This window comes from Geotrypetes seraphini, chromosome 6, assembly GCF_902459505.1.
Source record: "Geotrypetes seraphini chromosome 6, aGeoSer1.1, whole genome shotgun sequence".
NCBI lineage: Eukaryota > Metazoa > Chordata > Amphibia > Gymnophiona > Dermophiidae > Geotrypetes > Geotrypetes seraphini.
Genome location: NC_047089.1, coordinates 63,814,007 through 63,841,678, shown reverse-complemented (window position 1 = coordinate 63,841,678; position 27,672 = coordinate 63,814,007). Strand labels below are relative to the sequence as shown.

Genomic DNA, 27,672 nt, shown 5'->3' with positions numbered 1-27,672 from the left:
CAAGCTTACCATTTCTAATCTAATCTAATTTAATCTGCAATTTCTGGGTTGCACTACGGCTAAGTTCAAGGCGACTTACAGTTTTGAGATTCAGATAATAGAGAATAAAGTAGACAGTACTATGAGGAGAACTGAGTGAGAGAGAAATGGATCAGGGAGAAGGGGTCTGAGAGGCGTCATTGTGATTACAAAGCATAGGTGAGGTGTGCGTATAGAGGAAGTACATCATTTCATTTTAAGTGTGTGATAAAATTTAATTGGTTTGCTGACGAATGCCAATTAAAACACTAATGTACCTTGCATGGTTGCTAAGTATTTAATCCTGATGCTAAAGTGAATTGTTTCACAGAATTCTTCAGCTTGATGGAAGAGTGTTAATTACTGAAGATAGATCACAGCCATTATGGGTTACAGTCATGGTACATTATTATGTCCCCCTCCCACCCCCACCCCTGTGATTGTCTCATTTACGTTTTAAAGTCACCTTTTCTATCTGTCTCCCTTTTTCAGGAACTCAAGTAGAAAATGGTAAGTAAAAAAAAAAAGATCTCACCGTGAAAATGACAAAGTGTACCCACCCTCTAGAAAATGATACTTTCAAGGTGTCGAAGGATTAACTAGCAGAGGTACCAATTAAGGCAAAAATCTATAAGCGAAGCAGAAATATTTAAATACTACTTAGTGAACAAAAGTAGGGCAGGTCCTGAAGTTTGCTATGCAAAATACGCTGTATGACATTGTGCATTGCAGGCCTGATTCTATATACGAGGGCGAATCAAAAATTGTTAAGATATACAATAACTGATGTGGAGCTAGTGAAATGCAACATACATTGTACATTTTCTGTTGGACAGTTCGTCCATGCACAGTGTAGTGCTCGGTCTTTAATCATGTGGCAGCCATGGGATGAGAAACATGGACGCTCCATTGCAAGATTGCACCATCCAAGAACAACGTGCAGTAGTGCGTTTTCTTTGGGCAGAGGGAGTGAAACCTGTGGAAATTCACCATTGGATATTGACTCAGTATGGGCAAAACATGGACAAACAGTGAACGGTGAAAATGACTGTGCATTGCTGCAAAATGAACTTAAACATACAATTCACAGCAAAAGAAGAACATTGTCCGAAGCAGTCTTGTTGCACCATGACAATGCACGTCCTCATACAGCAGCAACGACAGAGACAGTGCAACAGCTTGGGTTCGAGCATCTTCCACATCCTCCTTACAGCCCGGATCTGGCGCCCAGCAATGATCACCTCTTCAGTCCACTGAAGGAGACGCCGCGAGGTCACAGATTCCCCTCTGATGATGAAGTAAAGGAAGCGGTGCTCACCTGGCTTTGGGAGCAGCTGAAAAACTTCATTTAGCTTCTGCAGGAATGCAGAAGCTAATCGAATGATGCAACAAATGCGTCACCTTGCATGGGGGTTATGTGGAAAAATGATATGTTCAATTGCTCACAGTTACTTCTATTAAAGCCTTTAAATGTACTATGCCTTTAACTTTAGATTTACCCTCATATAGAGTGCCCCAAAAACTCAGCGTCAACTAGAATGTGATTCTACAAGGTACATATACCTTATATAGAATCGCACTAAATGCCAGTACACATCATAAATTTTAGGCACATGTATTTACAGCTAATCTTCACTGTGAACTGCCTAGAAGTCGCAAGATTATGGCGGTATAGAAAAAATAAAGTTATTATTATTATTATTATTTAGGCCAAGGAAAACCAGGCCTAAATACCTAAATTGTGTGCACATAAGGCATATTCTATTTAAGTGCGCCTTTTAGGAATGCCCATAATCTGCCCATGCCCCTCCCCTGGCCACACGACCTTTTCAGATTCACACACTAGAATTGGCGCATACCTTTTATAGAATCATGCTCTCCAAGTTATGCATGTAACTTCTAATTAATGCCAATTAGTTCAATTATGAGGTGTTATCAATTAATTTGTGTGCAGAAATTGGCTGTGCGCACCAATTTGTGTGTACAATATAAGGCGCCATATACAGAATTGGGGGAGGGGGGTAATTTTGCCTCCACTTGAATCTAGAGTAGTGGGGGGATAATATACACATCATCTGCATGCATAACTCTGCTTTTATAAAATAGGCTCCTAGATTCATCCATAGTTGTGAACGAATGCTTGTCCCTTCAATCCTCTACTCTCAGCTAGTAAAAATAAAAATACAAAATTAACCCCCCCCCCCTCTATTCCTTTACTTTTTGGGGGGAAGTTTGGTTCTTATCTGCTTAGTTCGCTGCTGAATTAAGGACTTTAGTCCCACCCACCCACAACCTACCCAACCCATGGTTTGCTACTGATTTATAAATAACCCAATAATCAAGAATACTTCTCTGCCAATTCCCATACCAACCAATTAGGATGACTTTTATTCAGTGCAATCACTGTGGTGTTTTAGTTCAAAGGCACACCATTCGGATATTTAGGGCCTGCTTCATCTGCCTTCAGCTTTTTAGTATTAAGGAGGAGCTGTGTATGCTTAAGCAAGAATTGGATGCAATTAAAGCAGCTTCCATCACTCCACAGAATCATACCAATTTACCACCACTGCCTCAAAGAATAAAACAATCCATGAATAAATGGATCACAGTAGGGTCAGGTAGACTATGACATGTGACACGGAAACATCTACCCTCACAACTGTTGCACCTACAGAATTCCAGAAAATAGAATTGAGATGGAACCGGAACCAGTGAAGGTAACTCAAGAAGAAAAGCACCCCCAGAGGAATTATAAGAAAGTTCAAACAAGAAAATTATTGCCCTTAGGGAATTCCATCATTAGAAGCATTAAACTTGGAACACAAGTCAAGGAGCCTAAAATAGTGAAGTATCTCCCAGGATCCTTGGCTACCAGGAATACAAAACAAATACTATGTATAATTAGGGAAGAATTCTAAAGCTGATGCAGTTATCCACTTAGGAAAAAAATGACCTAGCCAGCAATACCCCACTTCCAGTGCAGAAAGCTTTTCAGGAGCTGAGGGAGGGGTTAAAGACTATCTTTTAAGAACATAAGAATAGCCTTACTGGGTCAGCCCAATAGTCCATTAAGCCCAGTAGCCCATTCTCACGGTGGCCAATCCAGGTCGCTAGTACCTGGCCAAAACCCAAGAAGTAGCAACATTCCATGCTACCAATACAGGGCAACAGTGGTTTCTCCCACATCTTTCTCAGTAACAGACTATAGACTTTTCCTCCAGGAACTTGTCCAAACCTTTCTTAAAGCCAGTTACACTATCCGCTCTTACCACAAACTCTGGCAATGCGTTCCAGAGCTTAACTATTCTCTGAGTGAAAAAAATTCCTCCTATTGGTTTTAAAAGTATTTCCCTGTAACTTCATCGAGTGTTCCCCTAGTCTTTGTACCCGTTCTATTCCACTCAGGATTTTGTAAACTTCAATCATATCTCCCCTCAGCCGTCTCTTTTCCAAGCTTAAGAGCCCTAACCATTTTAGTCTTTCCTCATATGAGAGGAGTTCCATCCCCTTTACCATCTTGGTCGCTCTTCTTTGAACCTTTTCTAGCACCACTATATCTTTCTTGAAATAAGGAGACCAGAATTGAACGCAATACTCCAGATGAGGTCGCACCATGGAGCGATACAGGGGCATTATGACATTCTTAGTCGTGTTAACCATCCCTTTTTTAATAATTCCCAGCATCCTGTTTGCTTTTTTGGCCACCGCCACCGCACATTGGGCAGAAGGTTTCATCGTATTGTCTACAATGATACCCAGATCTCTTTCTTGGGCACTAACCCCCAAGGTGGATCCTAGCATCCGGTAACTGTGATTCAGGTTATTCTTCCCAATGTGCATCACTTTGCATTTCTCCACATTAAATTTCATCTGCCATTTGGATGTCCAGTCTTCCAATTTCCTAAGGTCCGCCTGCAATTTTTCACAATCCGCATGCGTTTTAACAACTTTGAAAAGTTTAGTGTCATCTACAAATTTAATCACCTCACTCGTCGTTCCATTTTCCAGATCATTTATAAATAAGTTAAATAGCACCGGTCCCAACAAGCTTGAAGTGGCTGCTGCAAGAGGAAACCAGAACAACAGAAGCCATCAAACTTTCTCCAGAGTACAATTGGGTACTCTAGGACAGCCTCCAGAGAGTGGATTAGGATGACTGGACTCCTTTCCTGTGGCAATAGATGGCGCTATGCACAATTTTCTCCACATAAGATTCAGAGGTTTCATTTTGAGAGCTTCATTTCAGTGACGGTCACAGTAAAAATTGGTTGCAGCATGTTCCCATTTTCAGCAGCTATAACAGCAGGTTCATGCTTCCTTTAATCTGAGAAGCAATAAACACAAAAGAGAAATCTCATGTTCCCTAACTGCTAAATTGAATTTGATCTGACATAATGAATAAAGAAATCTGCTGGTACTGAAATTCTGATTATTTCTTAATTTCTTTACAGTGTGTTCCCATTTATAATGAAAACCTGCTCATAAACAGCAACTGTGACTAGTGTACTCTTGGCGACTCCAAATTGTGCTAATCTGAACTGTACTATGGTGCAATTATTTGCAAATGTCAAGGGAGGGCCCTGTCACAACAAACCATGGGAAGGAAGCAGACCGCATGAAAGCAGAAGTGGAGAGCATTGCTTATATATGTACACTGTTCAGTATTAGCTAAATTTTTAAACACTTAGGAGCCTTTTAGACGGATAAAAATAGAGTTTGCACAACTTTTTTAGCCATCGATAGGTGGATTTTTAAGTGCCTGAAGTCTGGGCATACTTTCACAGCACAATTACTTTTGTCTACATAGAAAAGAGACATTCTAGAGATTGTTGTGGAGGCGTGTTTGAAAACTATAGGGTACATTCAATTTTCAAACCCGTATGGGGTTAATTTCATGAATACACAATGCTTAACAACTCCATTTCAAAGTTTATATGAAAAGGTGAGCATAAATATGTCATTTTAAAGGAAGGATAACGCCTCAGAGATTCAAGTTACAGCACCATTATTCCATTAAAAGGCTACTTAGATTAAATCATTTGCATAAAAGGTCTTCATCTGATTCAGTTACACTGATATTTTATAAAGATACAAAGGCCATTATTTTAGAAACTCTATTTGTGTCCTGGACATCTGAAAACCATCATTTGGCATCCGTATTGCACAAATGTACAAATCCTGATTATAAAGCTGGGATATAGATTTCTAAGACTACAATACTATATATCCTTATGGCAAGGGGTGTGGTCTGGAAATGTTTTGGGTGAGATCAGGGTGGGGCCAAAATATGGACATCCTGCTCCGATTTCAGAAATGGAAAACATGTCTGTATTAAAAAAAAAGACGTATGCTGGTATTTAGATTTGGCGCCCAGCACATCCAGGTTACAGACAGATGCTCTGACTGAGCAGATGTCCGCTGGAGGAAAAAAAAAGAAAAGTCACTCTTATAGTGGTTGCTGCCCCCCCTCTCTCCCAAATTCTGCATTTTTTTTTTTTTTTTGCATCAGTACCTTTCTTGTGGAACTCACTTCCTAATGAACGTTGTGGTGAACTTTTAGAGCCAAGCTGAAAACTTACTTATTTGGATTGGCATTTCCCTTTTAGTTTTTAGTTTTTTTTTAGTTTAAGTATGTTTTAAATTTCTTTTTATGATTTGGTTTTAGTTTTCAATTAGGTATCTCGTAATACAGCAACTAAATTATTTATTTTATTTATTTTTCTTCTTATCTTTGTATCATGATTATTTGGCGTTCCTTTCTTTTTTAATTGATGTACACCGCACTGATGTTATAATCAGTATATAAAGCGATATATAAATACAAATAAACATAAATATGAAACTGGCTAGAGATACTAGATTCTGTGCCAGTTTCAAGAACTTTGAACATTCAAGGTACTAAAATTTCTAAATTTAGGCCCTCTTTTACTAAGATGCGCTAAGTGTTTTAGCGCGTGTTTTGCACATGCTAAATCAACGTATGCGCTAACGGCTAACGCGTCCATAGGATAACATGCATGTGTTAGCGTTTAGCGCGTGATTAGTGCTCACTAATATTTATCGCATGCTAAAAAGCATAGCGCACCTCCTCTGGCAACGTGTTCCAGGGCTTAACCATTCTCTGAATGAAAAAAAATTCTGCTCCACTCAGGATTTTGTAGACTTCAATCATATCTCCCCTCAGCTGTCTCTTTTCCAAGCTGAAGAGCCCTAACCTCTTTAGTCTTTCCTCATCCTCATACGAGAGGAGCTTCATCCCCTTTATCATCTTGATCGCTCTTCTTTGAACCTTTTCCAGTGCCGCTATATCTTTCTTGAGATAAGGAGACCAGAACTGAACACAGTATTTCAGGTGAGGTCACCCCATGGAGCGATACAAAGCCATTATAACATTCTTAGTCTTGTTAACCATCCCTTTTTTAATAATTCCCAGCATCCTGTTTGCTTTTTGGGCCACTGCCGCACATTGTGTGGAAAATTTCATCATATTGTCTACGATGACACCCAGATCCTTTTCTTGGGCGCTAATCCCCAAGGTGGACCCTATCATCCGGTAACTGTGATTCAGGTTATTCTTCCCAATGTGCATCACTTTGCATTTGTCCACATTAAATTTCAAGATGGATATTCCAATGCTGCCACAACAATCTACATATCCCTTCTTTTGCCCTGTTCATAATCTGGACCGTTCGGCGCGCGGCGAAGGCGAGCGGTAAAGGCGCTCGCCTTAGCAAGAGTGCCTTTGCAAAGGAGCCTGCAGAAGGAGCCAGGAAGCTGGGCCGACTAACAGGGAGCCCAAATACGTAAGTTACATTCCGGTTATTGTTCTTTTGTTTACTATTACCTAGCCACACAGCACACACCGAGACAAACACTCTCAAACAGCTCAACAGTACCAACACAACCAAGACCAACAATCAACAGGAGGACTGCTATCAAGAGGGCAGGACACACACAATTGAGAAGGAGAACAGGACATGAGCGCCCACGGAAGCCAGAAGATGAGCTTTCCAGTCTTCTGCACCGGCTGCAACATGTATGACTACCTCCCCTCGGGGACTAGGGCATACATTTGCAGCCGATGCGAGGAGCTGGACAGCCTGAAACTGCAAGTTCGGCTGCTGGAGGGAACTGTGATGGAACTCGAAGAACTCCTTGCCAGGAAGGAGGAAAACTGCATGCAGGAGAAGTTGCTAAGGGAGCCCGATACCAGCGAAGGGATCGTGGAACTAGAAAGATTTATCGAGGAAGCCCACCAGCAACACGTAGAGATCCCAGGGCTGGAAAGCTGTACCCAGGATACCCAGACAGAAGGCCTGGAAGAGAGGAGAGAAGACATCCATGCAAACACAGAAAAAACCGAAGATGAGGTAGGAGACATCCACACACCAGGAGAAAGGGAGAGAACACAGGAAGACGTCCTCCCATCTGAAGAGCCGAAAACTATTTCAAGAGTAGCACTGGAGGAAGAAGACTGGCCTTATACCATAGATGTGGACTTACGACCCCCGAGAAACCCCCGAATAAAGAAGATGGGGATCATCGTAGGTGACTCCATTATACGTCACGTGGACAGCCACACCGCAGGAGGAAGAGAGGACAGAATCGTCACCTGTCTGCCTGGAGCAAGAGTGAAGGATGTGGCCAACAGGATCTCCAGGATCATAGACAGCGCAGGGGGAGAGGATACTGCTGTGCTCATCCATGTGGGAACAAATGATGTGAGCGGACGGAAGTATGACAGGGAAGAGATGAAGGATCAGCTCCGCTCACTTGGAAGACAGCTGAAGATCAGGGAGGTGAAGGTGGCCTTCTCCGAGATCCTCCCAGTACCAAGAGCGGATGGAAAGAGACAAGGGGAATTGCAAGCCTGGATGAGACGATGGTGCGAAGAAGAAGGCTTTGACTTCGTGCGCAACTGGACGGCGTTCTGGGGAAAAAGCAAGTACTACAGAAAGGATGGACTACACCTCAACAAGGAAGGAGCAAGAGTATTGGCAGGCAACATGAAGAAGGCCATCGAGAAGGCTTTAAACTAACAAATAGGGGAAAGCCAACAGTCGACCACCAGTCGATGGCACGGACGACAGGATGCCCCGATGAAGAAACCATGGGCTACTACTCATACACAGGAGGGGACGACCTCACAGCAAATAAGGAAGACAAGGCAGGAAGGGACAACTCAGACACAGGAGGGGATGACCGTACAGCAAACAAGGGAGACAACACTGGAGCGGTTAAGGAAACTGTGAAAGAAACAGTAGAGACAGTAAAGAGTAGGAAGTCCAAAAAGGTAACACGAAGAGAACTCAAATGTATGTATACAAATGCTAGAAGTCTAGGAAACAAAATGGGGGAACTAGAGACAATAGCAAGACATGATAAGTTGGAAATCATTTGCATAACAGAAACATGGTGGAATGAAGAAAACAAATGGGACACAGTGCTACAGGGATACAAACTATATAGAAGAGATCGAGTAGGGCAGAAAGGTGGAGGTATTGCCCTATATGTTCAGGAAGGAGTAGAATCTGTTGAAGTGGCTACGACGGAAACGAAAAAGAAGCTAGAGTCCCTCTGGATCAAGATTCTTGGCCAAAACAGCGCAGACACAAAAATTGGCCTTTACTATCGTCCCCCAGGACAGGCGGAGGAAACTGACTCAGAAATGATAAAGGAAATCAAACAAGAATGCAAGACGGGCAATGTAATAATATTGGGAGACTTCAATTTCCCGAGGATAGACTGGAAACTAGGAACCTCCAACTGCGGCAAGGAGGCCAAGTTCCTGGAGGCGCTAGGGGATTGCTTCCTGGAACAAATGGTAAAAGAGCCGACAAGAGGCAACGCCACCCTGGACTTGGTACTAAATGGCCTCACGGGTCCGACAAAAGAAGTAGAAGTTACGGTACCGCTGGGGACGAGCGATCACAATGTGATCAGCTTTAAGCTTGACATCGGGAATAGAAAACATGCCAAAACCTTAACCAAAACCTTAAACTTTAAAAAGGGCAAATACGATCACATGAGAGCCATGGTGAAAAAACGACTCAAGAAAAAGGTGGACAAACTTGAAACGGTAGACCAGGCATGGTCCCTACTGAAAAATATTATCACAGAAGCACAAAATCTCCACATTCCGAGGATCTCCAAAGAGGGGAGAACAAAAGGTAAGGGAGAACCGGCATGGCTTACCAGACAGGTGAGGGAAGCCATAAAAGAAAAGAAGGACTCTTTCAAAAAATGGAAACACATGAAAACAACCGAAGCATGGAAAAAACATAAAGATGATCAGAAGAAATGTCACAAGGCGGTGAGGGATGCCAAAAAGGACTATGAGGAAAAAATAGCGCAAGAGGCCAAAAACTTCAAACCCTTCTTTAGATACGTGAAAGGGAAAAAACCCACAAAAGAGGCGGTGAGACCCCTGGACGACCAGGGAAGAAAAGGGTACATCAAGGAAGATAAACAAATTGCAGACAAACTAAATTCCTTCTTTGCGTCCGTCTTTACGGAGGAGGATACCGCAAAAATACCAGAAGCAGTGAAAGTGTTTAGTGGAGTAATAGAAGACAGCCTCACCACAGTTGAAGTGGAGTTGGACCAGATATACTACCAGATCGACAAACTTAAAAGTGACAAATCCCCTGGACCGGATGGAATTCACCCGAGAGTTTTAAAGGAATTGAAGGTTGAAATCGGAGAGCTATTGCAAAAACTTGCCAATCTGACAATCAGAACTGGACAGATACCAGATGACTGGAAGATAGCGAACGTCACGCCAATTTTCAAAAAAGGATCGAGAGGGGAACCAGGCAACTACAGACCTGTGAGCCTTACGTCTGTCCCTGGAAAGATGGTTGAAGCACTGATCAAGGATAGCATAGTCCGGCACCTAGATACACACGACATGATGAAACCCAGTCAACATGGGTTCAGGAAAGGGAAATCATGTTTAACGAATTTACTTCAATTTTTTGAGACCGTGAACAAGCAAATTGATAGTGGAATGCCGGTGGACATAATATATTTGGACTTCCAGAAAGCGTTCAACAAAGTTCCACATGAAAGACTTCTCAGGAAACTACAAAGCCATGGAATAGAGGGAGATATACACAGGTGGATAGGCAAATGGCTGGAAAACAGAAAGCAGAGAGTGGGCATAAATGGGAAGTTCTCAGACTGGGAGAAAGTGACTAGTGGTGTGCCCCAGGGCTCGGTTCTTGGGCCGATCCTATTTAATATTTACATCAATGACCTGGAAGAAGGAGTATCCAGTGAGATCATTAAGTTTGCAGACGACACAAAGCTATGCCGGGCAATCAGATCGCAGGAGGATAGCGAGGGACTCCAGAGCGACTTGTATCAGTTAGAGAAATGGGCAGAGCAATGGCAGATGAAGTTCAACGTGGAGAAATGCAAAGTAATGCATTTAGGTAGTAAGAATAAGGAACACGAGTATAGAATGTCAGGCGCAACTCTGGGTAAGAGCGAACAAGAAAAGGACCTGGGTATACTGATAGATAGGACCCTGAAGCCGTCGGCACAATGCGCGGCAGCGGCAAAGAAAGCAAACAGAATGTTAGGCATGATAAAGAAAGGAATCACGAGTAGATCGGAGAAAGTCATAATGCCGCTTTATAGAGCAATGGTCAGACCACACTTGGAATACTGTGTCCAACATTGGTCTCCCAACCTAAAGAAGGATATAAAACTGCTGGAGAGGGTGCAGAGACGAGCAACGAAGCTAATAAGAGGTATGGAGAACTTGGAATATGAGGAACGACTCAAGAAACTGGGACTGTTCTCCCTTGAGAAGAGGAGGCTGCGAGATGACATAATCGAGATTTTCAAAATGCTGAAAGGCATCGATAAAATAGAGCAGGAAAATAAATTATTTACATTGTCCAACGCGACACGGACAAGAGGACATGGTTTGAAGCTAAGGGGGAACAAGTCCAGGACAAATGTCAGGAAGTTCTGCTTTACACAGCGAGTGGTAGATGCCTGGAATGCTCTCCCAAAGGAGGTTATTAAGGAATCCACTGTGCTAGGATTCAAAGGCAAATTAGATGCACATCTCCTTACGAGAGGCATAGAGGGATATGGGTGACTAAAACTACATCAGGTGTATACCTGACTGGGCCTCCGCGTGTGCAGATCGCCGGACTCGATGGACCATGGGTCTGATCCGGAGATGGCAGTTCTTATGTTCTTATGGACGTTTCAGTTTGTAAGATGGATATTTATGCTGAACATAACCAACATATTTCTCATATATTTTAGAACAGGTTGTACATGGGCAGCAGTGGCATAGTAAGGGCCTGGTACCATCTTGGTGGGGGCGCCAGCACCAATCCTCTTCTCCACCCTCCTCCACTCTTTCCCTGCCCCCCCCCCAAACCACTACCACACATGCGTGCCCCTTCCCCCATACCTCTTTAACGTTCCTTGTGTGAGCAGCAACTGCAACTTGCTGCTCATGCCAGTGTCGGCTCGTCCTCTGATGTCACTTCCTGGACCCGCACCTAGGAAGTGATATCAGAGGAAAAGCCAACACTGGTGTGAGCAGCAGGTTGGTGGTTGCTACTTACACCGGTAAAGTTACAGAGGCATGGGGAGGGAAGGGGTGTGCCTGGGGAAGGAGCGAATGGGGATGGGGCGGGGGTAGGGCATCACCTCCCCAGGCGTCTCTTACCCTCACTATGCCACTGGTTGGCAGATACCATGTATTGACCTGGATGTTTTTATTCTGAGATGGACGTTTCTAAAATACTGTTCATAGGTGTCTGTGTATCTTTATAAAATAGCATCTAAGTAGGCATCGACTTGCTTTCTTAAACTTGGTGCCCAACTATAAAATTATCCTCTATGGAGGTGGAGGCAAATGGGGGACACAGGGAGATAGAGGGGAAATGCTTGACAAGGAGGCATTATAGGATGATAGAAGTGAGATGTTGAACGTGGGAGCATAGGGAGACTCAGGGAAGATTTGCAGAGATATAGGGATTTGGAGGAAGATACTGAATACATAGGGAAATGGAGGGGAGGACCTGGATGGGGGAGTAGAGGAAGATAGAAGGGAGATGTTTCAAGTTTATTAAGGCTTGATATACAGCAAAATGAGAAACCTTTCAGACCCAGCAGTTTAGAATAATACAATCAGAATCAAATGGAAAATAGAAAGGAAATTCAACTGATGTTAGGAAAAAGGAGTAATGGGCAGCTCAGAAGGCTGATGTCCAAATACAATTGCCTTAACTCCTCTATTGTCTCAACTTGTATTTATTTTTTATCAGATGCATTCCTTTACTGACTGTTTTTTATTGTATTTAGATATCGATTGTTTATTCTGTATTTTAGATATTGATTGTATGAATTCAGACCGACTGTTTATTCTGTATTTTGATATTGAATGTATGTATTTTTTTGTTGTGAACCGCTTCGAACTTTTGGTATAGCGGTATAAAAGAAATAAATTATTATTATTATTATTATTAAGTTAGGGGTCACAGGCATCCTTTAAGGGGAAAATCTTGAGACCTTTTAAAAATCTAATGTAGTATTCCTCTAATCAAAGAGCTGAAGGAAGCGTGGTCCAGAGACAAGAGCCTATTATGCAAAAAAAAAAAAAAAAAAAAAAGTGTGAATGGATAAAGTCAAAGTAGATATTTTGAAATTAGGGAATAACAAGTAGATCTTGGGCATGAGAGGGTATAGGATGACAGAAAGGAGATTGCTGGACCTGGGGCATTGCTGGAATGACTGATTTGGCATTGTGATATTTATTTTCTGGTTTATTCTACTATTCTTCACCTTTCTTGTTATCTATGACTCCCTTTTATCAAAAAGGATATATAACCCTAAAGGACTAGAATAGCCAATAATGTCCAATACAAGAATAAATAAGAATTAGCTAAGCGGTCCTTTACCCCTGAAGGGAGATTGTGAAAAGCTAATAACTGGTCACCTAAATAATTAGAAATCATCAAAATGAATAATAATAATAATGCAACTCAATGAAGGATATCAGTATGAGCCTTAAATAACTATCGTGCAGTGTATAGGCTCAGGCTATTTCTCATAGGTGACTAGCACCAGAACCTCAGTCCAAATGAGAATCGCCTCATACATCATTAAGTCCTTTTAGAGCGACCAAGAGGTAAATAATTGTGTAGTGCTGGAGTAGGAAAAAAACCTATTAAAACTTTATCATCAGGGGAAGAATCTCAATAAATAATGATTAAAAATAGAAAAACTCCCAAAAACATCACAATGTGAAAAAGTGCTTAGTGCTTAAAGGAAAAAGAAAAAAGGAAAAAACATCAAAAATGCTGAAGACTGTAAACACTCCTATCGAGTAAAAAACTATATAAATAACATCAAGAATTCATAAAAACTCGAAGTTCATAACATCATGTGAAGTTCATAACATTGTGTAGCAGGCGTAGCACCAAACAATCAAAGCACCACAAAGTCCTAGCACCACATAATTAAAACGTCCAATAAATTATAGCACCATATCATTATAGCACCATATAACTGTAGCACCTGAAAAATTGAGCACCATAAACTCAAGACGGCCCTTAATCAGTACTTAGCTGGATTAGGTTGAAGAACATATATTGCCTTGCCAGATAGAATCACCACTCGACAGAGCCCTGTTTCGGATCCTTTGTCAGGAGCGGGAATACCAGTAAAACAGTCTGTCTTCCACGAAAATATATTTAAAGACAAACTTTCAAAAATAAGGTGGCAGAAGTCACATTCACTGCTGCCTGCACCGTATCCCAAGACATGAATGGGTAATGAAACGCTCAGGGAAGCGTTTTTCACATACTCCCTTCAGGGGTAAAGGACCGCTTAGCTAATTCTTATTTATCCCTTTTATCAAGCCATATTAGGGTTTTATATCGCAGACCACTGAAGTTAAAACTCCGCCACTCACAGAATTCCTATGAGCATCGGAGCTTTTACTGCAGTAGTCTAGTGTTCCCGCTAAGCTGCGCTGGCGTGCGCTGGCGCACAAAATATTAGGTCGCAGCGCACAAGTTTCTCGTCACAGCGCAGGACCGGCAAGATTGACTCATTTGAACTTCCTGCCGATCCGCGCAGGACCGGCAAGATCAGCATCGGAAGCGTGCGCTGGGCCGGAGAGATCTTGGGGAGCCTCCGACAGTGGCTTTCTCCCCTCTCTGCAGCTCTCCTTTACTTCCCAGCGCAGCGATTCACGAAGGCAGCCTCGGGGCTTTTGCTGAGTCGCGGCTGCCTCTGATGATGCAACTTCCTCTTTTCTCAGAGGCGGCGCGACACAACAAAGGACCCGAGGCTGCCTTCGTGAATCGCTGCGCTGGGAAGTAAGAAGAGCTGCTGGGAGGGGAGAAAACCACTATCAGTCTGGGAAGCTGCTGGGCAGGGGAAAAAAGGGACAGCTGCTACTGGAAAGGGAGAAGGAGAGATGCTTCTGGGAGGGGAGGAGGGAAAGGAATCTGGGAAGCTGCTGGGCCAGGAAAAAAAAGGACAGCTGCTACTGGAGAGGGAGAAGGAGAGATGCTTCTGGGAGGGGAGGAGGGAAAGGAATCTGGGAAGCTGCTGGGCCAGGAAAAAAAAGGACAGCTGCTACTGGAGAGGGAGAAGAAGGAGAGATGCTTCTGGGAGGGGAGGAGGGAAAGGAATCTGGGAAGCTGCTGGGCAAGGAAAAAAAGGGACAGCTGCTACTGGATAAGGAGAAGAAGGAGAGATGCTTCTGGGAGGGGAGGAGGGAAAGGAATCTGGGAAGCTGCTGGGCTAGGAAAAAAAGGGACAGCTGCTACTGGAGAGGGAGAAGGAGACGGAGAGATGCTGCTGGGAGGGGAGGAGGGAAAGGAATCTGGGAAGCTGCTGGGCTAGGAAAAAAAGGGACTGGAGAGGGAGAAGGAGACGGAGAGATGCTGCTGGGAGGGGAGGAAGGGAAGAGAGTTACTGCTGGACAGGAGGCTGGGAGAAAGAAAGAAAGGGGGCAGGCAGGGAAACAGAAGGAAAGAAGAGAAACAGAAAAAAAGAAAGAAAGGTCAGGGAGAGAGGAAGAAAAAGTTGGGGGAGGGAATGAGGTGTGGAGGAGAGAAAGCATACAGGCTGATAGAAGGGAAGAAAGATTGGATGCACAGTCAGAAGAAGAAAGTGCAACCAGAAATCACCAGACAAGGTAGGAAAAATGATTTTATTTTAAATTTAGCAAAGTGGAGGCAGTATTACCACAGTTTTCAAAGGAATTTGCCCAAATAACTTAATAGTTAACTGGGTAAATTCCCAGAGATGAAAACTTCCCTTCACTTACTATGCACAGTTCTGAATTTATATCTGCTGTCTATATTTTACAATATGGTCCCCTTTTACTAAACCGCAATAGTGGTTTTTAGCGCAGGGAGCCTATGAGCGTCAAGAGCAGTGCTGGGCATTCAGCGCAGCTCCCTGCGCTAAAAACTGCTATTGTGGTTTAATAAAAAGGATGGAGGGTATATTTGTCTATTTTTGTATGCTATAAAAACCAAATACAGAGAGAGACTGAGAGCTGTTGACGAAGAGCTACGTGTGTGTCTTTCTTCCATTCCAGCCAGAATATCAGCTTTGTGTTCAGCCAAACAGGCCCAGGTTTCGCACTGAATAAAGTATTTTATAATTTTTATAATTTTTATTTCATAATAAAGTAATTATAAAATACTTTCTTTGTGTTTATTTGATTCCTATTCAAGAGAATTACTTTATATATAGTCAATAAAGTTAGATTTAAATTTTTTAACATTTTCTAATGGTGGTGTGCCTCGTGATTTTTTTCATGAAACAAGTGTGCCTTTGCCCAAAAAAGGTTGAAAAACACTGGTCTAGAAATTGAAAGCATCAAACGTATTGTCTTCTGGACTGTTTTTAATTTACAGTTTACACATATGGATGTAACAGACATAACTACATTTGTTGTAAAACATTTATTAAGATATCATTTCATCCCTACAATTTCTGTGTTCTTAAAAATATTATTTAACGTTATTTAATTTAGCGTGTAGGCCTAAAATTCCTTTGAATACCTCGTCCTCATGTATCAGCAACTTTGACAACATATTTATTTGGCTCATAACTTGCTGGCGCCCGATATTTTTAGCTCACAGTGAAAAAAGTTTGCTCACAACACCCGCCCGCTTAGAGGGAACACTGATTGTGACTAACCTGTTTATTGAATTGTAGTTCCTTTCTGTTTCAACATTTTATTAATTTCTTTAAGAACATCATACAATAATGCATGAAAGAAGATAACATTAACAATAATTCCATAAAAGCACTTTTAATCTTTACATGTAACAAAAATAAAGGAACCCCCTTCCCATCCCATCCCTATTTCTGGATGTGTATTAAATTTCCAATCGACTAAATTTTTAGAGATGTAAACCTGCTTTGCTCTGTTTCTCTACTGTTAAAAGCAGCATAAAAACTTGAAATAAATAAATAAAAGCTAGGGTGAAGAGCCACCTGCTTCTCTCTCATTATCCAAAAAATTATTATTTACAAATAATTTTATTCAGTGATCTTCCTATATTGTTATATATTGTGGAGTTTATGTTTAAGGTATACTTCTCCCTGTGATAGGGGATTAACAGACCCGAGAATACAGAAAAACCAGGAATAACTTTTTCATATGTTCGTCACTGTTTTCTATTAAAAACCATCGTGAATATGGCGACAGTGCAAATAACATGGTGGGAGGCCTGGCTTGTTCCTAAAGGAGAGGCAAAACACGGTGAAGAAAGGGCTGGGAATCAGCGATTTTCTCTATGCAAGCTGACGGAATTGGGGGGGAGGAGCCAGCAAGCTACAAACCGCGAATAATCGAAACCGAGATTGATGCAACCACGAATACAGAGGGAGAAGTGTACATTTAGGCTGTGGTAGGTGCCCTGCTGCTGCCTAACTTAATTGGTTTAATTGGCATGGTAATTGGCTGCACCTTTAAAAACCAATTAAAAAGTTGTTAAAAAAAAAAAGTAGGCACCGGGAAGCACCTATCAATATACGCACGATGACTATGTCTACAGCAAGCTGCTTAATGGCTCCTATGGTCAAAGTAGGCATGGTTAGGGGTGGAGATGACCTTAAGTATGATTCTCAAAAGAACTTAGGCATCTGCAATGTAAAACCCAGGTCTACATTGCAAATACCTAAGGGCTAGATTCGCTTACCCCCGATTCCGTGTTCAATCCATGCCCGATTGCATGCAGGCCGACGAATTCACAAAAGGCCTGCATGGAAATGGGGATGATCGTTGACACGCCCTCACCCACCGCACAGATCGCTAGAGAGCGATCCTGACGCATGCGTAGACCATCTATAGATGGTCTGTACATGTGTCTAAGAACCGTAAAAGCCGCAATTTTTTTTTTTGTTTTACTAACCCAGCGAGCCCGTGGTTGTAACCTGCTTTAAACTTGTGCGTTAAAACCACGGGCTCGCAGTGCGGGGAAGAGCAGTTGAGTCGGGGGGCAGAAGAGATTCGGGGTGGCAGGCAGGAGAGATTCGGGGCAGATAGATAAATATTCGGGGCAGCAGAGAGCAGGGCTTGCAGAGAGCAGGGCGGCAATGGAGCTGGAGAGTCGGAAAGGACGTTTGCAACTGGTCCCCAGCAGTCGCTTCTTGTGTTGATCGGCCAGCCCAGTCAGTTTGCTAGGGTCCCTGCTTACTTTACATGCCGTTCCCCTCATTTGTATGCGCGGATTGGCGGAAAGGTAAGTGAATCGGAATGGAGTAAAATCGGGTCGCAAAGAGGTCGCAAACCATGATCGGTTTGCTTAGTGAATCTAGCCCTAAGTTTTGTGATACACACCATTAGCTGCGATTCCTTAAATGGTGCCTAAGCGTGATTGCCACGTGGCTGGCACCTTTTTCATAGGCGACTGTCTATTTAGGCTCTATTTATAGCATCTGGCCCTATGTGCTATGGGCATCTTTAGCACTTAGCGCATTCTAATGATTTTGTGCATGCGGACGCTCTTAGCGCCCTTTGTTGAATTCTCTCCTTATTGATTCTCCCTAAGGAATTTACTTTGTAAAAATATGCATTTAGCTAGCCTTCAGACATACTGTAGGTGCCCTGTTATAATACATATATTCTATACAGTTTTGTATAGAGGATAGCATAGCAGAGTTCTTTTCCAGGAAATTAACTCTTTCCTGATGATTAGACTCCTTATTACTGGTATATGGTTATTTAATTTGATTAACCAGTATACTCGTAGCAAAGCAGTGAACATGAAAATTGACTAGGAAACAAAGTGAAATAAATTACAAATATCCAGAGGCGTGCAGTAAGCCAGACATGTAGATTTGCTACAAGAAGCAGCCAAGTCACCCAAGGCAATATACAGCAATCTGGACATAGGCAATATACGATTTAGACAGTAAAAACATTCAAATAACAGTATGCACTATAAATAACATCGTGTGCTACTTCCATTATCAACCCAACACACATTAAAAATCTGAATAGACAGCAAAGGGGGTAAGTTAATGTGGAACATATAGGCAGATAAATAGATTAATAAGGTTTCGTTAAGCATGACAAAGAAAAAATTCTGCATCCAGGTTGTAGGTCAGCTCTGTTATTGCTAAAGGGTAATAAATTGTAGCAGGCCTGACTTCAGGGCCTAGTCCAGGGCTTAATTTGCATTTGTTCTGACATCCGGAGCAGACGATCCCTGGCAGTTTCTAGCACTGCAACAGAGAGAAGGGCTGATAGACACCTGAACAGTGATAATGCAGGTTGAATGGAAAAAAAAAAACAGCTAACACACTCCTTGGTTTTCAGCATTTTCTTTTTATGGTCCTGGTTGAGGCATTATCCTTGAAGATAAGCAAGCTTCTCCCTATGTTCTCAACATTTGGTCCCTATAATCTCTGCGTCCCTGAAAATGCAGTTCTTAGAACCCAGGAAAGTCCCTGGACTCAGGCACCAGAGTGGTGAGGTCAAGCTGGTATCTGTACAAAAAGTACAGGGTTTAGGTCACTCAAACTCAAACCCTTTGCAGGGCCACATTTTGGATTTGTAGGTACTGGGAGGGCCTCAGAAAAAATAGTTACTGCTTTATTAAAGAAATGGCTATTTTGTATACGGTAAAACTCTTTATAGTTTATAAATCTTTCCTTTTAGCTAAGTCTTAATAAAAATATTGTAATTTATAGCTAGAGAAACATATTATCAAGAAACTGTTTTATTTTACTTTTGTGATTATGATAAACATACCGAGGGCCTCAAAATAGTACCTGGCGGGCCGCATGTGGTTCCCGGGCCACGAGTTTGAGACCACTGGTGTAGGTTGTGCAAATGACATTAGGGTTACCAGACGTCCGGATTTCTGCATTCACGTTCTCCTTTTGAGGACATGTCTGGGGGTCCAGAAGGATTTTCAAAACCTGGCACGTTGTCTGGGTTTTGAAAAGCCTCCCTGAAAATCGCCGTAGGACAGGAGGACTATGCAACAATGTCACGCGCGTGCATGTGCATATGAGGCCATTGTGTCGCTTGCGTGCATGCACGGATGCCCTCCTGCCTGTCCAGAGCAGGCAGCGGGGGGGGGGGGGGGGGGCGTGGCTGGGGCAGGGATGGGTGGAATTGGGCGGGCCTGGGGGGCGGGTCTAAGGGGTATGGATTTTCCGAACGGAAAATCTTGTGACCCCCAAATGACATCAGTTTAATAGTCCAGTTCCAGCTGATGAAAGAATTCAGGCTGAAAGTTCACCCTGCATAGGGCTCTGTTCGTGCAAGAGGTTGTCAAGCCAAGCTCTATATCAAAGCTATGAAGACCATCCTGTAAAACAGTGTCTCGCAAACTTTAAGAGCCGCAGCGCACTAAACTGGCAGCCACGGCTCAAGGGCACCCGGAAGTGTGCGAATGTCGCTGCGATGGCATCATGTACATGCGTGATGTCATCACATCGACATCCACACATGCGCAGATGCCCTCCAGACAGGGCCCTGAGACGCCAGTGGAGGGTGCTGAAAAAGAAGAGGCGTGGAAAGGAGGAGAGACGCCAGAGTGGTGGAGAGGCGCTGGCAGTGGCTGACTGTCTGTAGGATGTACCTCACGCTGTCAGATGGCGCTGGTGTCTGCCCTCCTCCCCGGCGTCTTGCAGCACACTTGAAATCTCGGGCACACAGTTTGTGAAACACTGCTGTAGAAGAACAAAATAAAATTATGGTAATGAAAACAATACATTTATTTCACCTATGACTAGTGTGTAAAAGATTCTTGCAACATATTTCATATATGATATATTTTCATAAGAACATAAGAAGTTGCCTCCGCTGAGACAGACCAGAGGTCCATCCTGCCCAGCGGTCCGTTCCCGCGGCAGCCCAGAAGGCCTAATTGCCTGAACAGTGTCCCTGACTAATTTTGTAACTGCCTCTAATCCTATCCCTATTACCTACCTCTACTCCTATCTGTACCCCTCAATCCCTTTGTCCTCCAGGTACCTGTCCAGACCTTCTTTGAAGCCCTGTAGCGTGCTTCTGCTTATCACATCCTCCGATAGCGCGTTCCATGTATCCACCACCCTCTGGGTGAAAAAGAACTTCCTGGCGTTTGTTCTAAACCTTTCCCCTTTCAATTTCTCTGAGTGCCCCCTTGTACTTGTGGTTCCCCATAATTTGAAAAATCTGTCCCTGTCTACTCTTTCTATGCCCTTCATGATCTTGAAGGTTTCTATCATGTCTCCTCTAAGTCTCCGCTTTTCCAGGGAGAAAAGCCCCAGCTTCTTCAGTCTGTCAGTATATGAGAGGTCCTCCATACCCTTTATTAGCTTAGTTACTCTTCTCTGGACTCTCTCAAGTACCGCCATGTCCTTCTTGAGGTACGGCGACCAGTACTGGACACAGTACTCCAGGTGCGGGCGCACCATTGCACGATACAGTGGCAGGATGACTTCCTTCGTCCTGGTTGTGATACCCTTCTTAATGATGCCCAACATTTTGTTTGCCTTCCTTGAGGCTGTGGCGCACTGCGCCGACGTCTTCAATTATGTGTCTACCATCACTCCCAGGTCTCTTTCAAGCTTACTCACCCCTAGCGGTGATCCCCCATTTTGTAAGTGAACATCGGGTTCTTTTTCCCTACATGCATGACCTTGCATTTCCCTATATTGAAGCTCATTTGCCACTTTTTGGCCCACTCTTCCAGCGCTGTCAGATCTTTTTGGAGATCTTTGCAGTCTTCCGTGTTTTCAACCCTGCTGTATAGTTTGGTGTCATCCGCAAATTTAATAACCTCACATTTTGTCCCTGCCTCCAGGTCGTTAATAAATATATTGAACAGGAGCGGTCCCAGCACCGACCCCTGTGGAACTCCGCTCGTGACCCATTGCCAGTCTGAGTAATGGCCCTTTATTCCAACACTCTGTTTCCTGTCCGCCAGCCAGTTTTTGATCCATCGGTGGACCTCCCCTTGCACCCCGTGGTTCCATAGCTTTCTTAGCAGTCTTTCGTGTGGTACCTTGTCGAAGGCTTTTTGGAAGTCAAGGTAAATGATGTCTATAGATTCCCCTTTATCCACCTGGCTGTTTACCCCCTCAAAGAAGTATAATAAGTTAAATTTAAGGACCTCTTTTATGAAGCCATTTAGTTGTGGCCGCTGCGGTAATGACCCCGAAGCTCAGAGAGATTTAAAAGACTTCTGGGCCGTTACCATGCGGCAGCCACTAGCATGGTTTTGTACAAGAGGGAGTAAATGTTTTTACAAATTCTACAGCAGAAAATTCTGCCATCCTAGTGAGAAGCAAAACTATCTTACCTTCAAGAGATTTTTGGCAGTGCTTGCATGTGAAGTGAGATGCCCAAGGTTTGTCTTGATCCCCAGTAGGCAAGCCGAAATATGCCTTGTAGGCATTGCACATCTTAGCAGATGCTTCTACGGAGTATTTTTTACTTCGTCTTGATAAATTGGCCACATGCCTAGCAAAATGCATCTGCTGGATGTTTGTGCCTTAGTAAAAGGGCCCCTAAGTTTACTCAGCTTGGAATCAATCTGGAATGTTCTGCAAAAAAAGATAAATTTCAAAATATCAATGCCCTGGACACATAAGCAAAGTCTGAGGGGCATGATAGCCATTTACTATACTTCTGTGGCATAGGTAATTAAGAAAGAACACTTATTACCCAGGAACAAAAAAATAAAATATAATTTTGTTACACAATGTAAGCTCATGAGGGGGGACAGAAAACTCTACGTATGTAAAATCTGCATTTATGAGCGTGCCTCTGAGATTTACTCTGTTCTCTTACAACACCTAAGACAGGAAAAAAAAAAATTCATGCTGATATTGTGCCCTGGTGACTCTCCTTTCAGCAGTGGCATAGTATGAGGGGGGAGGGGGTGGGCAGTCCGTCTCAGGCGCGGTATTGGTAGGGGGCGCAGGCACAGGCACCTGTCCTCCTCTCCGCTCCCCCATCTTTTCTGACTCCCCCCTGCCGCACGCGTGCACCCCTTCCCGTCCCTCTTTAATTTACCCTGCGCGAGCATCATTAGGAACTTGCTGCCCGCATCGGTGTCGCCTCTCTCTGACCTCACTTCCGGGCCCCGCACTTAGGAAGTGGTGTCAGAGGGATAGCCGATACGATGCTGCTTCCGCCTGTAACATAAAAAAGGTACGGGGGAATGGAAGGGGGCAAGGGAGGAGTGCCACCGCCCCTGGGCACCATTCACCCTCGCTACGCCACTGCCTTTCAGTGCCGTGAATTCTTATCTCCGGCTTTACCATCAGGTCTGACAGAGGAAGGACACGAATATGCAGCTTGCCACCAATTGCTATTGACTGAGTGACTCCTAATGCAGCATTTCCTGTCCTAATTCATCACCTACATAGAGCGCCAGTTAAGGAGTAATTTAGACTCAGGGGTCTTTTCATTATGGAAAACTTCCTGAAGCTTTCATAGAGCAGTGCTAATCATCTCAGCCAGAAATTAGATTCTAAAGTGTTCTAATTTTTTAAAATGATAGATCCGAGGGTAAGGAGCCAGGGGATTAAGTTGTCTGCTTCACCTCTTGGGGTCATTAGTGATCCCATTTATTTTTGATATAAAGAGGATTAGTATATAAGACCTTTTTCTTAAATAAAGTACTATTTGAATTGTGAAACTCAGGGCTTCTTTAACAACCACCTACAGGTAAAAAAAGCATCTGCAATATTGAACTGCAGAAATTATTTACAGTAATAGGGGTTACCATATGGCTCCAGAAAAAGGAGGACAGATTGAAACATCCATGGAGACTGAAGAGGTGTTTCTGGGAGGTGGAAAGAGGGCAGAGATCAGAATCAGCGCACAACGACCGTGCAGTAAATAAGGTGTCTTAATAGAATTCTTATGTGTTTTGTTTTGTCCAGAAAAACTGGCTGCAGATACATCTCTGCAATTAATGTTTTTAATTAGGCAGTAATTAAATTAAAACTACCAGCATTGCTTTTGCTTTCCTTATGGCTGCAAAATCCAAGAGTTAAAATGACCATGGTAGCTTGTAAATCAACACACAGAATACTTCCTACCTATTTAAATAAGTTTATGTTCTTGAGGAAAGACTCTTTTCAAGCATGAGAGGGGACATTATGAACAGCACAGCAGCCACCTAGAATCTACCAGACTTGTGAAATAGAAGTATGCTCTGGGACATGGGCCAGGATTCACTAACCTGTCAGATCAGGCCTGACCAATTCAGAAAACAAAAATATGCAGATAGGGGCGATTGGAGGAACGCCCCCCCCCCCCCCATCTGCCTACATGGATCACGCATGCACAATTGGTACGCATGCGCAGATCGCGCAGACCCATCCTAGCTGCAACATTTTTTTTATAACTCTAAACTTTTGGAGCCCATGGGTTAAACCCACTGCTTGCAACTGTTTTCTGCCTGTGAGATTCTCTGTCAAAAATTTGGGGGCAAGCTGTGCCATGAATGCTTACAGAACAAAAGAAAAAGAGTTACCGGCCGACATTCAGTGCTATTTAGCTGGCCAGGAATAGCCGTATGCAGTTTGCAAATGGTGGCGTTTTTGCAGCGTGAATTACATATACAGACCTGTGAGACTCCTGAGGCAGGCCATTTGGGCCGAAACATGTACATGTCGAGTCGATGTATGTTGTATTGAAGGAATAAAGGATTTTGTGGAATACTTAGTTCACCAGTCTTTTCTGGACTTATCCACTCCTTCGTGTCTGAATGCATATAAAATCTCCTTATGAAGGTGTGTAAACTTGACTTATGTGCATTAACATATTTTTGTGTTTTAATCAATCTTTATACACATTCATTTACAAAATAAACCAGAAAAATTTCCAGAAATCAGGCAAAGTATTTTAAAAAATGACCTGGAAATGAGCAGAAAAATTTTTTTTCAAGCACATCCTAGGCAAATCCATTTTCTTCTGCATGGATATCACAGGCCACTTTCTTTTTACTAACCTTTCCGCACAGAAAACCAATTCTTTGATGGCATAATCATTCTGGACTTGGATTTGGATCTTCTGAAGGCAGAAATTGAGCTGAGGCACTGATTTAAGACAGTCATACAGTACTGAAGTTCCAGGTAATAGAAGCTTTTATTACTAATGGATCAACTCCTGGAGACTGCAATTGTTTCCAGATAATGAGATTTTCTAGTTAACTGATCTTCAGATAAAAGATGTACACGTAAAGAAATAAACAGCAAACCTATAATTCTAAAAAAAAAAAAAAAAAAAAAGAACTAGAATAAAATAAAATCAGTGGTCTTTGTTATCACAATCAGCAATACTAGGAAACTCCCCTCAACTATATGAGGGGGTACTGAAAAGTTCTCAGCCCAACCAAGGAGAGAATGTTGTGGATATGGTTTAATCAATGATCTGAAATAATGTCAAAATATAAAATTTAATTTCTGCAAATTGGCACGTAGCAAAATAAGATAACACTCTTTTCAGCTACAGTGGCAAAATAACACTCAGAATTTAGGAAGTTGATTGGTTGGGCTGAGAATTTTTCAGCACCCCCTCGTATTGCCAATCGTGTACAACAAAATACTAGAACAAGAAAATTGACCCTGGTCCCTCCACAAAGGGTAAAATTGAAGAAACAAAAAAAATCGTGGAGAGTCAATGTCCAAGATGAGGGCTTTATTCAAACAAATAAATAATTAATCCACATAAAAATGTATAGGGCCTGAACCTCTGGGAAACATCTGGACCCAATATGGTCTGTGTTTCCACAGTGTAGTCTTCTTCAGGGGTCCCTATGTAGTATTAAATTCAGGCAAGTGGATTAAATGATGAATGTAAAGCTGTAACACTGTGGTAATTGCACTTGAACAAATGCAATTCCACATCGTTATTTATTTATTTGTTTGAATAAAGCCCTCATCTTGGACATTGACTCTCCACAACAAAATACTAGTAAAGCAGTTAATCCAATATAGAAATTGAGGGCACTATATCAATCTAAAATTTTATTTTTTCAATTTTGTTCTTGTGAGCTTTTTTTAAAAAAAACACATAAATATGAAAATTCATAAATGTATTAAATTATTTATTTTTCTTTCATTACTCTAAAATTATAGTAGTAATTTTAGAAGACATGCACAGTCTTATCCCCTGGATTCTTTATACAAGGTCTGACAATTAAGTTTGCGAACTCATCCTAGAAAAATGTTACATATCTCATTGCTGAATATCAGTATGGTCAACTTTGAAGTACACCCCTTGGGAAGCTATGCACCAACACCTAGTCCACCCTTCAAAGCAATTTTGGAACTCTTTTTCTGGAATGCCCACCAGAACTGTCGTTGTGTTATCATTGATGTCCTGAATGTTTTCAAAATGTCTTCCTTTCAATAGTTCCTTTATCTTTGGGTAAAGAAAAAAGTCATTGGGGGCCAGATCAGATGAGTAGAAACATAGAAACATAGAAGATGACGGCAGAAAAGGGCTACATCCCATCAAGTCTGCCCACTCTGCTTACCCACCCCCTGTCTATGCCCTAATGACCCAATTTCCTTATCTTGACCCTCGTAGGGATCCCACATGGGTATCCCATTTATTCTTAAAGTCTGGCACGCTGTCTGCCTCGATCACCTGCACTGGAAGCTTGTTCCAATGATCAACCACTCTCTCTGTGAAGAAATACTTTCTGGTGTCGCCATGAAATTTTCCGCCCCTGAGTTTGAGCGGGTGCCCTCTTGTGGCCGAAGGTCCCTTGAGAAAGAAAATATCATCTTCCACTTCGACACGTCCCGTGCCAAGTGTTGTGTGAGCTGGTGCAGTCATAATGTTGTTGGTGAAAAGTTCAGGTCGTTTTCGTTTAACTTTTTCACACAGTTTTTTCAGCCCTTCCAAATAGTGAACTTGGTTAACTGTTTGGTCTAGTTGGTACAACTTCATAATGAATAATCGCTCTGATTAAAAAAAGTTTAGCAATATTGTTTTGACTCTTGATTTAGACTGGCGGAACTTTTTTGGTCGTGGAAAATTGGCTGACTTCCATCGTGCACTTTGATGCTTTGTTTCAGGGTTATATTGGTACACCATTGTTTCATCACTAGCGATAACATGGCCCAAAACATTGTCTTGGCACACTTCGACTCTCCTTTACTTTTGTTTATTGGTGAGCTCCTTCAGGACCATTTTTGCACACACCTTTCTCATGCCAAGATTTTCAGTTAAGATTTTCCTGGTTTTATATCGATGTTTACTTGGTCTGCTATGCTTTTCATAGTCTGCCGATGATTTTGACGCACATTTTGATGAATTCTTTGCAATGTTTTCTTCATGGCATTATCCCCATAAATATGCCCTATGTCCCTGATTTCACTTCCACTCTTGCCAAGTGTAACAAGAAATTTAATGTTTGTTTGTTGCTCTAATTCAAGCTCTGACAATTCTTGCGACGGCACACAAAAACGCACAATAACATTAATGAACACCACTCAGAAAGACACTGCCACATGTCGACATGAACACAGTTGAGAGACAGTGATGTATCAAGGGAATGAAACCTTACTGAGTTCTTTGTACCATGCTGTGAAAGTAAGCACACAGAGGCAAGTTTTTAAACTTAATTGTCAGACCTCATATGGTGCCTAACGTTAGGTGAGCACCAAAAAATAAATTAGATAATGAGCGCTGAACCATTAATATTTGTTGGGGGAAAGACTGGTTAGGAGGGCCTATAGGTAGGGGAAGGTTTTCTGTTGGGGAAAGGTTGGCTGAGAGGTGGGATGGACTTATTGAAGCAGCATTGGGGGTTTGGGGCCAAGGTTTCAGTTTCTATTCTGGCCGAAACCGAGTGATGAATTTTGACCACAGATATGGTTTTGGCTAGAACCAAAACACTTATTTCAATTGGCCTTTATTACACCTGTCCCAAGGCATGCAGATACCTCTTAATTCTTACATTTACCTGCCATGAAAGGAAGTGAGAAAGAGTCAGAGTGCACAGTTTGTATTCTATAAATGGCATGCAGGTGGATGATGCTAATTTCCTGCACCAAATTGAACATCTGCTATTTATTGGCAGGAAACCTGTCTTTTTTGACCTGAACGCTAGTTGATGCATTGTAGTGCTGGTTGGCATTTTAGTGCAAGCTCAGATCTGACCTATCCTCTAACTGGAG

General features: G+C 42.5%; 1 protein-coding gene across 1 annotated transcript in view; it reads right to left on the bottom strand.

Annotated features, from left to right (window-relative positions):
- Positions 1 to 20,180, bottom strand: part of HTR2A (5-hydroxytryptamine receptor 2A) — a 103,474-nt gene extending 83,294 nt beyond the window's left edge. The window contains exon 1 of the mRNA XM_033948776.1: positions 20,121 to 20,180. The gene's annotated coding sequence lies outside the window, so the exon portion shown is untranslated. The remainder of the gene's footprint in view (positions 1 to 20,120) is intronic.
- Positions 20,181 to 27,672: the final 7,492 nt, after the last annotated feature.